General features: G+C 37.1%; 1 long non-coding RNA gene across 3 annotated transcripts in view; it reads left to right on the forward strand.

Annotated features, from left to right (window-relative positions):
* Positions 1 to 12,304, forward strand: part of LOC136826656 (uncharacterized) — a 13,383-nt gene extending 1,079 nt beyond the window's left edge. Inside the window, exons 2-5 of one of the 3 annotated variants that reach the window (XR_010849676.1) lie at positions 7,727 to 7,831; positions 7,958 to 8,150; positions 8,830 to 8,992; positions 11,699 to 12,304. This is a non-coding gene — a long non-coding RNA (uncharacterized lncRNA). The remainder of the gene's footprint in view (positions 1 to 7,726; positions 7,832 to 7,957; positions 8,151 to 8,829; positions 8,993 to 11,698) is intronic. The other 2 variants (XR_010849675.1, XR_010849677.1) reach the window with 2 other exon arrangements.
* Positions 12,305 to 12,310: the final 6 nt, after the last annotated feature.

Below are 12,310 nucleotides of genomic sequence, written 5' to 3' on the forward strand. Positions count from 1 at the left end.
ATTACCATTTCTGCTTTCAACTTGGGTGGCCTCTATAGGTTGTGTGGCAGAACGGCGCTGTGCGCCATATCTGCATTTTTAAAGATTCATGCAAACTCGTATGTTCTGGCAAGAGGTAATTACTTTTAATTCTTGTTCAGCAAGGAAAATAACTTGGGAAAACATCAATTTCCAGTATCTCGCAGCTCTTGCTAACCGCAGAAAACCGGCAGCTGCTGATTGGTGAACCGAAAGCTGATTAGTGAACTAGTACTAATGGATGAAAAGTTCCTTTAGAACGGCTCCCACCATCCGCTTTTACACTTGTTTTCGTGTTCCAAATGACATATATAGAATCAGAAAGTACTATTTACTAATGAATGAAAAGTGGGTTTTACCACACCAGTTCTAAGATAATTTACTGCTTAATTACAGCCGAGCAACAAAATATTACTATAAATTCTTGTTCACAGGTATCCATTTATTCGCCCTTCCAAATTTTACACTTGTTTTTCTGTTTTGTTCCAAATGACATATATAACAGGAAATACAACAAGAAGGTACCCAAACGTTTCCCAAGTTATTTACCCCACCACAAACTCCAAATTCCCAACGGGTCCTCCTTACTGTTGGCTATTCTCGAGAGGGTTTTACCACACCAGTTCTAAGATAATTTACTGCTTAATTACAGCCGAGCAACAAAATATTACTATAAATTCTTGTTCAGCAGGTAAAGTTCTATAGAAAAACGTCAACTGCCATAGCCTAGCTCACCGCCGACAGCCGGCTTAGATCTACCGAATGCTGGGATGCACCCTAGATTAAATCACCCTAACCTAACCAAGTATGCCATATTCTGACTGAGATATCCCTTGGAGACACTATGTAACCTAACGTTGGTTGTCAAAATCGGAAAAATACTCTTGTAGGTCCTAGCCCTCACAGCATGGCAAGGCTGGCTGGAAAAAATAACTGCAATGTGGAGGGATTAAGAAAATGTCAAAGGATGACAGTAGCCTGTATGCTAGGGTCATGGCTGGAATTTGTTCCCGATCAACTTGTCAGATGTATGCAGCATGGCCAGATGGAAGGGGTTTAGATTGGAAAATTATTGTATGTAGATCATGCAGTGTTATACTGTACGTTGATGCAGTTCTCCTCTCGATAAACTGTTCAAATTAAAGTTGTTCAGCATGACTTAAATTCTCCAAAAATAACTGTAAATGGTCAGTTTAAGATTGACGATTTTTTTATGTATGACCAGTGTTCTTAGTATAATGTTTATGCATGCTAGTGTAGCCTAGTTGGCTTACTGATAACCAGAGGTGTGGGTAAATTGTTTGATCACCTTGATTGACCTTTGGTTGTATCTCAGTTAACAAAATTTTCCTCATAAATAGGAGGGATTCAGCAGCCCCCCCTTCCCCTCCATCCCAGGCAAAGGCAGTTACAGGGATACATCCTTCCTAACCTAACCGAAGATGCTAGGTCCAGCTTCGCCAGGAGAGGGATTTACCTTGGATACTTCCATAGGGGGATAGTTCCATTAGTGCACCTCACAGGCAGTGCACTGTAGGCATTACCTAAGGTTCATTGCAGTGTCTCTTCGGCCCCTAGCTACAACCCTTTTCATTCCTTTTACTGTACCTCCTTTCATATTCTTTCTTCCATCTTACTTTCCACCCTCTTCTAACAATTGTTTAATAATGCATCTGCATGGTTTGCCTCCTGTTACACCTTTTTAACCTTTTACTCCAGCTTTCCTTTAAGTGCTGAATGACCTCATATGTCCCAGCGCTTGGCCTTCGGCCCAAGTTGTATATTCTATTCTTGCCTTGGACACAACTCTGCCCCACAACCTAATGTGAATTAGAGCACCATAGGTTATAGAATTCACAGATGTATCTTAATTTGTATAATGTAGGGTGCCCAGTTCTGTTTGACCATGGGGAATGCCCCTACACGTCTCAACTAAAACTGACCGAAAAGAGTTCCATTAATGTTAGTGAAATACAGCCAAGAACGATGTGTCATACATGGCAAGGGGGAAAAGTTTTTCCATGGAATACCTTAGTGCTGCGTACATTTTGCTGTTTGCCTCCTGTAAGTTGGGGAGCTTGGTAAATGTTAGCGCTTAGTAGGCAGGCTGATATTTGTAGTGTTACTGTTTGGTCGCTTCAGGGGAAATTTTAGTAGTTTTTACCCAAAACAGGGAAATTCTGAAGTCCACTAATCAACTGTAAAAATAGGGCATGTTGTTGCTGTTGGGATTCTTCCACGAAAGTTCAGAAATTGTATTGCTCATGCAGTTTGATAATTAAATTTGCTCCTGAAATCTAGAGCAAGGTAGTCATTGCTGAACTGAATATGGAGTGGTGAAAATTGTGGGGCTTTTGGTAACATCCTTATCCATGAGATGCTTAAGCAACTTGAAAATACACAAGACTACTGAGAATGCTTAAGTAACTTAAAAGTACATAAGACTTTGCAGAGAATGCGTAAGGACCTTGAAGTACATAATCATAGACCCTAACAACCAACAACCAGCAGCACAGCATTCACACCAAAAGGAAAAAATCTGAAATGACCATCATACTGCTGTTCGTCTCCAGACGGAGGTATTTTGGACCACTCCTGCTCGAGCAGTTTACATTTTTTTGGTTCCCTCCTCCCCCTCCACGAAACCATTTCCTTTTAGGGTTAACTGGGAGATGTAGGGGTAGGTGAAACAAAAATACATGAAACAAGAAAATTAGTCTCAAGTTAAAGGTTAATGTATATGGTGAGGAATTGATATTCCATATTTCTTGGCATTAAGACAACTCAATTTTGACTTGCAAAATTAAAAAATAAATAAATGGACATAGGTCGCGATGCTTTAGCGAGTTTATGCCTTTTATTTGGTTGGTGTGCACTGTGGATTTGTCTCAAAGCATTGAAGCACCACAGCTTCAGCTGGTTCCATAAATTGATTTTTGCAGTTTTTCAGGACATATTTAAAATAAATTTTTTTCAATTTCATTGATTTAAATATATAGGCTATTAGCTTTTCTGAAGCTGAAATGCCATCAGACTGGAAACATGAAAACAGATTACCAAGTAATGTACTGTATGTTATAAACTGTCCAGCCATGTTTTAACTGAAATTTTCATGGGCTAATAGTGTGGCAGTATTGTATGTGCAAAACTGCAAATGGATGGGGCTACAACTGGTGCAGTATTATAAGTTGCTGCTGATATTGAATGTAGGCTTATGCAGCTATTTTACCAATGTTCTTGATATTTATTCTTTATTTGATTTAAAGTTTTCCGGTAACAACCAAGCTGGAAATAACTGTGGCAAAAGCGGATAAGTTGCGGCTGTTTCAAGGTTTCTTTTATAATGAATATTAAGAAGGGGAACAAGATAAGTGAGGCAAAGCCAATTGCTAGGATCATGGCAACCTTGAAAAAGATAGGTAGGACAGGGTTTCCTACAGTTGTTTACTTAAGGGTTGATATGCTGGTGTACATATCAAGATAAGTGGCCAGAGGAGCATGCAGACCTTTTACTAAATCGTACCACTTTCCTGCCTAGGCCTAGGCTTTTGTGTTTGGAGGTTCTCATTGGGTCCATGAGGCAGGCATTTTTAATGTACAGCCTAGTTTTTTTTTTCCCTTGAATCTTATATATCATAACTTATGGAAGGATTTTTTTTCGTTAGGTTTATGGAAAGATTTTTATATATTTTTAGGTTTTTAAATTCACCAACTTTTCACATTTTAATTTTTGTGGCAGTATGGGTGCTAAGTAAGTAGTCATTCCGATCCTAATTTCACCTTGAGTCAGTCTCATATATTTGGATTTCATAATCTTTTATTATGATTCATTTAAAAACATTTTACTGTATATTGGTAGACCGTCCTAAAGGCAGTTACCAGCAGTTAGAATTTGTTGGTACAGTTTAGAAATGTACAAAAATTATGGTATTTACCCCTAGGTTTCTCCATTTCACTTCTTATTGAATATTATTTAAACTTTCTTTTCCAATCTTCTCTAGCTCTTCAGAATTGCTGTACATTGTTGGGTCTCGGCCCCCGCCCCCTCCCCTTCTGAATTTACGCGACATGATCTGTATTATTGTTAATTATTTGTCGGAAGTTTGTGGTTGCTTGCTGTATTGTACTGTCAACTCCTCCTGGCCTGTGGATCTTTATTTTCTCCCACATGATGATTGGCTGGAGGTTGGCTGTTTCCACGTGTCTCAGTAATATCAATGTGAGCTCAGTTCTTGCCAGTTCTTAATTCAATAGCCCCAATGTTTATCCGATTTGTGAGGCTTTTCCCTAGCTGAAAGAGAGAAATTTTTTTAATTTTTAGCAGGAAATGTAGGAAGGAGTTTGCCAGTTTTTAAAGGTAATTTCATCTGTTCAGTCACCACAACTAAACTAAAAGTTCTTAATAAGCAGTGCCCTGACCATTGCATCATGTCTTGTGTAACGGTGACTTTATAGTCAATAGAAACTTCATAATTTTCGTTGAAATGTTTTGAATTTATTCATTTTTCTCCCATTTTCCATCCTAGCCATACTTTAAGGCGTTGTGTGGAAATGAAGAAATCTTAAATGACGCTAATCGAAAATTTGTTAAGTGCACTGATTCTGCAGTGCTTTTACACATGGCATGATTTTCATGTAATGCACTAGTATTGCAGTACTGTACTTTTACACATGACATGACCTTCATTAAATGTACTAGTATTGCAATTCTTTTACACATGACCGTAAAATGCACTAATATTGAACTTCACTGGGTGCAAAAAACTTTTACTTGTCATACAAACCACCCAAAACTCTGAGGTTAAATGTAGTTTCTGGAAACGCGCAGGTAAGCCTAATGGTGGTGAGTCAGTATCTTTTTAGACAAGTATAAAAAGATGTCAGGTAGTCAATAACGTTACTGCTGGTTATGTTAAGTATCCCACGTTTATTTTGAATTCCTTAATAATTGTCGACTTGCTAAAAACTTGCCAATTTTCAATGGTGGCATCCACAGGTAGGGCTAAATATGAAATAAAATTTAATTCAACCTTCACGTAGTGGAGAAAGTCTCAAGATAGTAAATGTACTAAAGTGCAGTGCATTTTTAACCCAGATTTTTTATTTAAAAAAATCTGAAGTGTTTCATTTAAAAAACTGACATTAAGGATGTCTTTATTACTTAGCTGACATTTGGCAATGATGTCTGTGAACTTAACTGAGGATTTTAATAATGTAAACATTACCAGAAAAAAAGCTGGTGTATGATTGCATTGTTAATATTTTATAAAATGCCATAGTATTATATATGCAGAATAGTTGGAAACAGTAAGTAAAGAAAGTTTTATTAACATTTTCAATGTCTAAAATACAGCTGTACTATTTGCCTTTTGCAAATGGATACTACCCTTTACACACACAAAAAATTGTTTTTACATTTTTGATCAATGGATTGTAAACCTGTATCTATGAAATAATTCTTTTGATTCATCCTTCACGTAGTGGATAAATTCTATTTTTAGCCCTGTCCAGATTCCAGGACATTTCTACCTTAGTTTTAATTAGACCACTGAGCTGATTAAAAGCTGAAGTGGGCCATTTAACAATTAGACAGTTTTTCGTGGCTAAGAACCATTAGTTAGACATTTAGCAATGGGACCTACAGCTTAACTGATTTTAATAATCCGAACCACATTATAAAAAGAAAAATTTCTGTCACCAGAAATAAATTCCTGCAACTCTTCATCAGCCGGCCGGGGAATTGAACTAGTTAATACCCCAGTTATATAATTAAACTTCTAGTGAGCCAGCATGTTTTGTTCAGATAGCCAGTACAAGAACAGTGCTATATTTACCTGCTTTTGACAGTAGCGTCATTTTTAAGCACACACATACTGGGTGTTAATGCAAGTGATTTGACTTACAATTATCGAACATAATTGAAAGAATTGCATGTACATGTATAATCATTTACATTTTAAGATTCTTCCTACCTTCCTGCTGATTAGGTAAAGGTAGCCCAGATTGGGAGCACTTCCAGGACAGGAACTAGGATAGTTGTGTGTGAACATATCCAGTGAACCAGCATAGTTTGTTCAACATACCCAAGGAACTAGGAGAAGCGTGTGTGTGAACATACCCTGAAAGGATAGCGTATCCAATGAGAACTTTTACCCAGAACTAGGATCATTTGTGAACAGACCCAAAGTGTTTGGATAGTGATTTGAACATACCAAACAATTGGATAGTGTGCATGAACATACCAAAGGAACTAATCAGTTTGAACATACCCAAGGAACTTCCTGAACATACCCCTGGAACTAGGATAGTGTGTGAACATACCCAAGAACTAGGGGATAGTGTGTGAACATACCCAAGGAACTAGGTTAGTGTGTGGAGAACATACCCAAGGAGCTAGGATAGTGTGTGTGTATGAACATACCCAAGGAACTAGGATAGTGTGTGAACATACCCAAGAAACTTGGATAGTGTGTGTGAACATACCCAAGGAATTAGGATAGTGTGTGTGAACATACCCAAGGAACTAGGATAGTGTGTGTGAACATACCCAAGGAACTAGGATAGTGTGTGAACATACCCAAGGAACTAGGATAGTGTGTGAACATACCCAAGGAACTAGGATAGTGTGTATGAACATACCCAAGGAACTAGGATAGTGTGTGAACATACCCAAGGAACTAGGATAGTGTGTGTGAACATACCCAAGGAACTAGGATAGTGTGTGGAGGACATACCCAAGGAACTAGGAGTGTGTGTGTGTGTGTGAACATACCCAAGGAACTAGGATAGTGTGTGTGTGTGTGAACATACCCAAGGAACTAGGATAGTGTGTGTGTGAACATACCCAAGGAACTAGGATAGTGTGTGTGTGAACATACCCAAGGAACTAGGATAGTGTGTGTGTGTGAACATACCCAAGGAACTAGGATAGTGTGTGTGTGGACATACCCAAGGAACTTGGATAGAGTGTGAACATACCCAAGGAACTAGGATAGTGTGTGGGGACATACCCAAGGAACTAGGATAGTTCGTGAACATACCTAGGAACTAGGATAGTGTGTGGAGGACATAACCGAAGAAACTAGGATTGTGTGTGGAGAACATACCCAAGGAACTAGGATAGTGTGTGAACATACCCAAGGAACTAGGATATTGTATGTGGGGAACTTGCCTAAGAAATTAGGATAGTGTGTGTGTGGAGAACATACCCAAGGAACTAGGATAGTGTGTGGAGGACATACCTAAAGGAAGTAGGATAGTATGTGGAGAATATCCCCAAGGAACTATGATAACGTGTGGAGAACATGCCCAACATAGGGGTGATTTTGTTCCTTCGTGCACCAGAGTAATTAGATTCAGTCAGTAGTCTTCATGGACAAAACTCTGAATGATTTCATACTGTTAGGTTCCCGGCCATTCTTTTAGTAAATTTGTTGATATGGAATGACATTATGGTTTTTTTTATACTCAACAGATTTTATTCACTTAATTTAGAGAATTTGGAAAGTCAAGTGTTATCATAAAGAAAATAGGTAGTGTTAAAATTTTATTTTAAAGTCCGTATGTTATTTCAAAATGGCCCTGTTTTCATATGGAGATGAGCAGATTTCTATAGATTTGTTTGTCTGGTAAATATTTTAATTTTTATTTAATTTAGAAATTTTGACTAATGCATGTTGTAAATTTGGCTTTTTCTTTTTTCTCTCAGGAATTTCAGCAGCACACCAGAAAAATGTAAAGGACTTCACTTGGTGCATTTGCTACTCTACTGTAGATTTATAAAGTAATAAGATAGATTTTGGGCTTGTTGAATGTAAGTGGTTTTTATATTGATGGCTATATATTTCGTATAAAGTTGTTTCATAGTATAACATCCTATTCTTTGACAATCCTGCTAAATGGACAGAGCAGCGTTAGTGTTTTCCTTTTTTCATTCCAGTCTGAGATCCTGGGTTAGACCTACAAAACTTGAGCCAAGAACGCAACCAGAAATTTTGGTGAGCCGTATCTTGAAGTACTTGGCCAACATGGCAGGTTGTTATACAGTTACTACCATTTTACCTGAGGGGATAATCCCAGTCAGAAAGCTGCTCTGTTTCCGTTTTGTCTTCATAGTTCTTGTATTCAGCTTTGTAAGTCATTGGTTTGTTTGACCACAAAAATTTTCTTGGTGATTTTCGAAGGTACAAACAATTACCCTACAGAAATCTTTCCCTCCCTTCGCCCTTGATAAAGCACACCTGGAACGTAAGGTTCGTGGTGAATAGGGAGAATAAGTTTGGGGGTTTCTTACCCCGGTAGTTTGACTTTTTCTCATGCACCTCATAAGGTACAGAGAACTGGGAACTTGAAGTGGTAATTGAATATTGTATTTGTTTGTACAGTATTGATATTAAGATCAGTTCAACTGTACCTCGAGTTAAAAAGCCTTAGCGCTTCATAGTACCAGTCAAGGTTGTTTCTGCGAAGCATCAAACTTTTCCATGTGAGGAGGTAACCTCATGGGAAAGTTTCTTCTCTAGTAATCCTTGTTGTGGGTGTTGCCCCAAGATAATGTGGCACTTCTCAGAGAAGAGAGACTAATTGATAAGGCACTGGTTCCTATTCATGACAGTAATTACATGTAATTTGCTATTTTGGCTGTGGAAACTTAGTTTATAACTTAATTTTATAAGCATTTAAACTCATTATATAAATGAACAAATGTAATTGGTTTATAGGTTTCTTATGAATAAAGATAGAAATAATTAGTTTGTCTGTTATGAGTTGGCATGACAATTTTTGAAGGTAACGTTTTTCTTTGCATTCTAGGTCAGTGATGGAATTAAGATATATTGCACCTGTACTTGAACGAGAGCTCTCTTGGAAAGTCTTACATCTGTGAAATACGCTAGTTCCAAGAAAAACCCTGAGTCCAAGGGTGGAGTTATTTTGATGCTGTGTATGAAGAAAGACCTTTGATGCCACATACAAGGTATTAGTAATTTTATTAATTTTCGTATTGCGTGGACTTAATGTCTTGAACTAAGAAAAGCTTTTTGTGATTACCCAGTTAAAATACTAATCAGTAGTTAGGAAATTTCATGACTGATTTTGAAAGCATAAGGCAATTGTAAATTGATAAAATTCTTAAGAAAGCACAAGGCAATTGTAAATTGATAAAATTCTTAAGGAAATAATTGACTTTATTTACCAATAGTTAGACATTTGTTTTGGTGTTTTAAGTTGTGTATCAATATTGTAATGATGAATATGGCTAGTTTTTCAGTACATATAAATGTATTTTCTGTCATGATGGATCTGTATCCTACTTCCATCGAAAATACCCTTTTCCAAGGGCTGGATTTTTGCATGATTTCCTTATGGCGTCTGTAACCAATGTTCATTGCTTTGAAACTTCACTACACCTGGAATCCAACTCATTTCAGATCACCAGGTTAGCTTCCATACAGTAAGATCTAGTGGGGACCATGTTTATTCCCATTGATGTTAGATATGTGAAGCATTTGGAAACTACTGCATTGCTCTGATATCTCAAAAGGCATTTGGTAGGGTGAAGCATAAGGGTTTGTTGGGTAAAGTTCTGCCAGTGGAATTACCAGAATTTAGATTTGACCACATTCTGTCCATTGTTAATGGTGCCAAATTAACTAAGTTCCAGATCTCCAGTTCATTCCCCTTGTTCTGGTTTGACTTTACTTGGGAGAGGCAAATAAATTAGTTAAGTGGTCTGGTTAAACTCCTCAAAAACGGTAATGTTCCTCCTATTTTTTCCTTCAGTTTACCTCTTAATATTTAGTTTTTCAAAACTGAATCTATTAGGAATTAGTCTAGTTTAATTTTACCGGGTTTTTAATATGGTCACCTTATTCACCCATGTCAATACATCTTTTAGTTTGGGTGCTTCGTTTTTGGAACAATAAATGTCTTGTTCCTTTTCAAATAGGTTCATCGCGGTTGGACCTCTTGTTACATTTATCCATGAAATTTGTAATAATCAGATTGCTGAGCTGTATAGTTTTTTCTATAGACTACTGTAATGTTTTCGAAAGCTGTTCGATTCGGTTTCATCACTGTCATTCAAGACAGAGTTTTTGCTTCCTTCGATGTTGAAGTTTTTCTCTGGTCATGTGTGTACTAGCTAATGGCAGTGAGTTCTTATCTTACTGGTTCCTGCAATTTAAAAAAAAATGGTTTTATGGATTATTATTGTACATCGGTGGACGTGCTGCAGTAGTGTTTATCTGGGGCTTTTGATCTTAAATTTATTGCTGCTGATGGATAAGGCTCAGATTTTATTTTCCAAGTTGAAAAAAGTTTCTTAGGTTATCATCTTGCTCCCTTTACTGTGGAGGTATTGCAGGAGGGTTGGATTTGTTTAATCAATGACCCTCATGTCATTGGTGAGTTGACAACACTGTATAAGTACCTCAGTAAATATTTCATACTGTTTGTTTTGCCAGCCCAGTAGGTATGCCGGTCATGGTTAATTTTTAGAGGAAATAGAGACCCCCTAGGGGTGTCGAGTCCTATAGGTGTATTGAACTTTCGTACACCTGTATGTTTTAATTTCATAACCGACAGGTTTGGGTAGCAGTATTACGCTGTGGATCTCGTGGTCTAGAAACCCATGACGGGTTAGTTCCAGTTGTCAACCTGAACTATAGTATTTTACTGGTATATAGTAAGGTTGTCAGTTCTGTAATTGTTAGGGGAATTAGGTACTGCAGTCTCCTGTGCTGTAATTTCAGAATACTGAAAATACTTTTTGGTATTGACTTAGAGATGCATCTGATCAGTTCCCCGAATTGTTACCTTAAATACTCTCAGGTCTTTATAGAAATACATCATTTGGGGAGAGAATCACTGGTGGGAGAGGTTAGCCTACATTTCTTTCTCATATCAGGTCATATTTATGGTGACTAGCAGTTGTTGGTATTAGGTTCAGAAGGAAACTTACGAATCTTGCACTGTTCTTTGTTTGATGACTGGTGTCCTTGAAATTTTCTAGTGGATAGTAACTTTTTTTGTCATAAGAGGATTATACTTTGTTAGCCAACTAGAGCATAAACTGCAGTATGCTGAAGTACACCTGGTCTTAAAGAGAGAAGCAGAAGTGATAAACAGTCATTTTGGAGAAATAGTATCTCAGACAATATGCTGGTTTTAACAATAATCTACACTCCACTTTTATTATATGCATGGTTGTTAATATTCAGGGTTTCATCTAGAATTAATGTAAAATCATCCAATTGTATTTTTGTCGTTAAGGTATTGGATTGTCTACTTGGTAGTTTATAGGACTCCATTCTTTTCCAGGGTGTTCCTCTTCATGTTACATTAAATTGCTAGAAAACTCCAATTTGTCGAGAATTTTTAAAAGATTCTTCTGAACTCCATTCTTTTCCAGGGTGTTCCTCTTCATGTTACGTTAAATTGCTAGAAACTCCAATTTGCCGAGAATTTTTAAAAGATTCTTCTGAACCAAAATAAAGTGATAAGCTAAACAGAGTTACCGATATGTGACTGGAGTGTTGAGACAATTTGTTTGTATGAATATTTTCCCTAAGCTTTGTGCAAGTTTGTTGATCTATTTAATTTTTTGTATTTCAGCATTCATTAAATGTTTTTATGTATTATACCCAATTACTGTTCTTGTCTAAACTTCATTTTTTTTCAGGTCTTATTTCGTATTGAGGTTATTATAAACTCGAGGGAGGAAGAATTGATAACGCAAGAAATTACGTTCACCTCTTGAGATGTGTGGTTGATAAATTGCTCCTTCAGCCATGTACAGCAGCATCGTGTTCAGATGACATGAAGTAGTCACTCTTCTTGTACAGCAGCATCGTGTTCAGATGACATGAAGTAGTCACTCTTCTTCCCTATTGGTACTTCAATATTTCAGTATTCACCAATACATTCACCTTTGGTACTTCAATATTTCAGTAATCACCCATCTTTAGTTAAAAGGAAATTTAGAAATGATGCTGCTGCTGTTTACATACATGAGAGATACTCTGCCTTACCAGGTACTTTTTCAAAGTCTACCACTTTACCTTGAAAGACATTTCAACCATCTTGAGTGATGGTGTTAAACTATAAAACTAGACGTATTACTTCACTTGGCAACTCAACCATCTTGAGTGATGGTGTTAAACTATAAAACTAGACGTATTACTTCACTTGGCAAGAGCAGTTCAACAAGATAGGTTAAGCTTTCAGGAGGCCTGATTGTTCAAACATTATATAAAAACCTTAGTAAATAAAAAATATACCTAGATAATGTACT

The sequence above is a fragment of the Macrobrachium rosenbergii genome, chromosome 41 (genome assembly GCF_040412425.1).
Source record: "Macrobrachium rosenbergii isolate ZJJX-2024 chromosome 41, ASM4041242v1, whole genome shotgun sequence".
Taxonomy (NCBI): Eukaryota; Metazoa; Arthropoda; class Malacostraca; order Decapoda; family Palaemonidae; genus Macrobrachium; species Macrobrachium rosenbergii.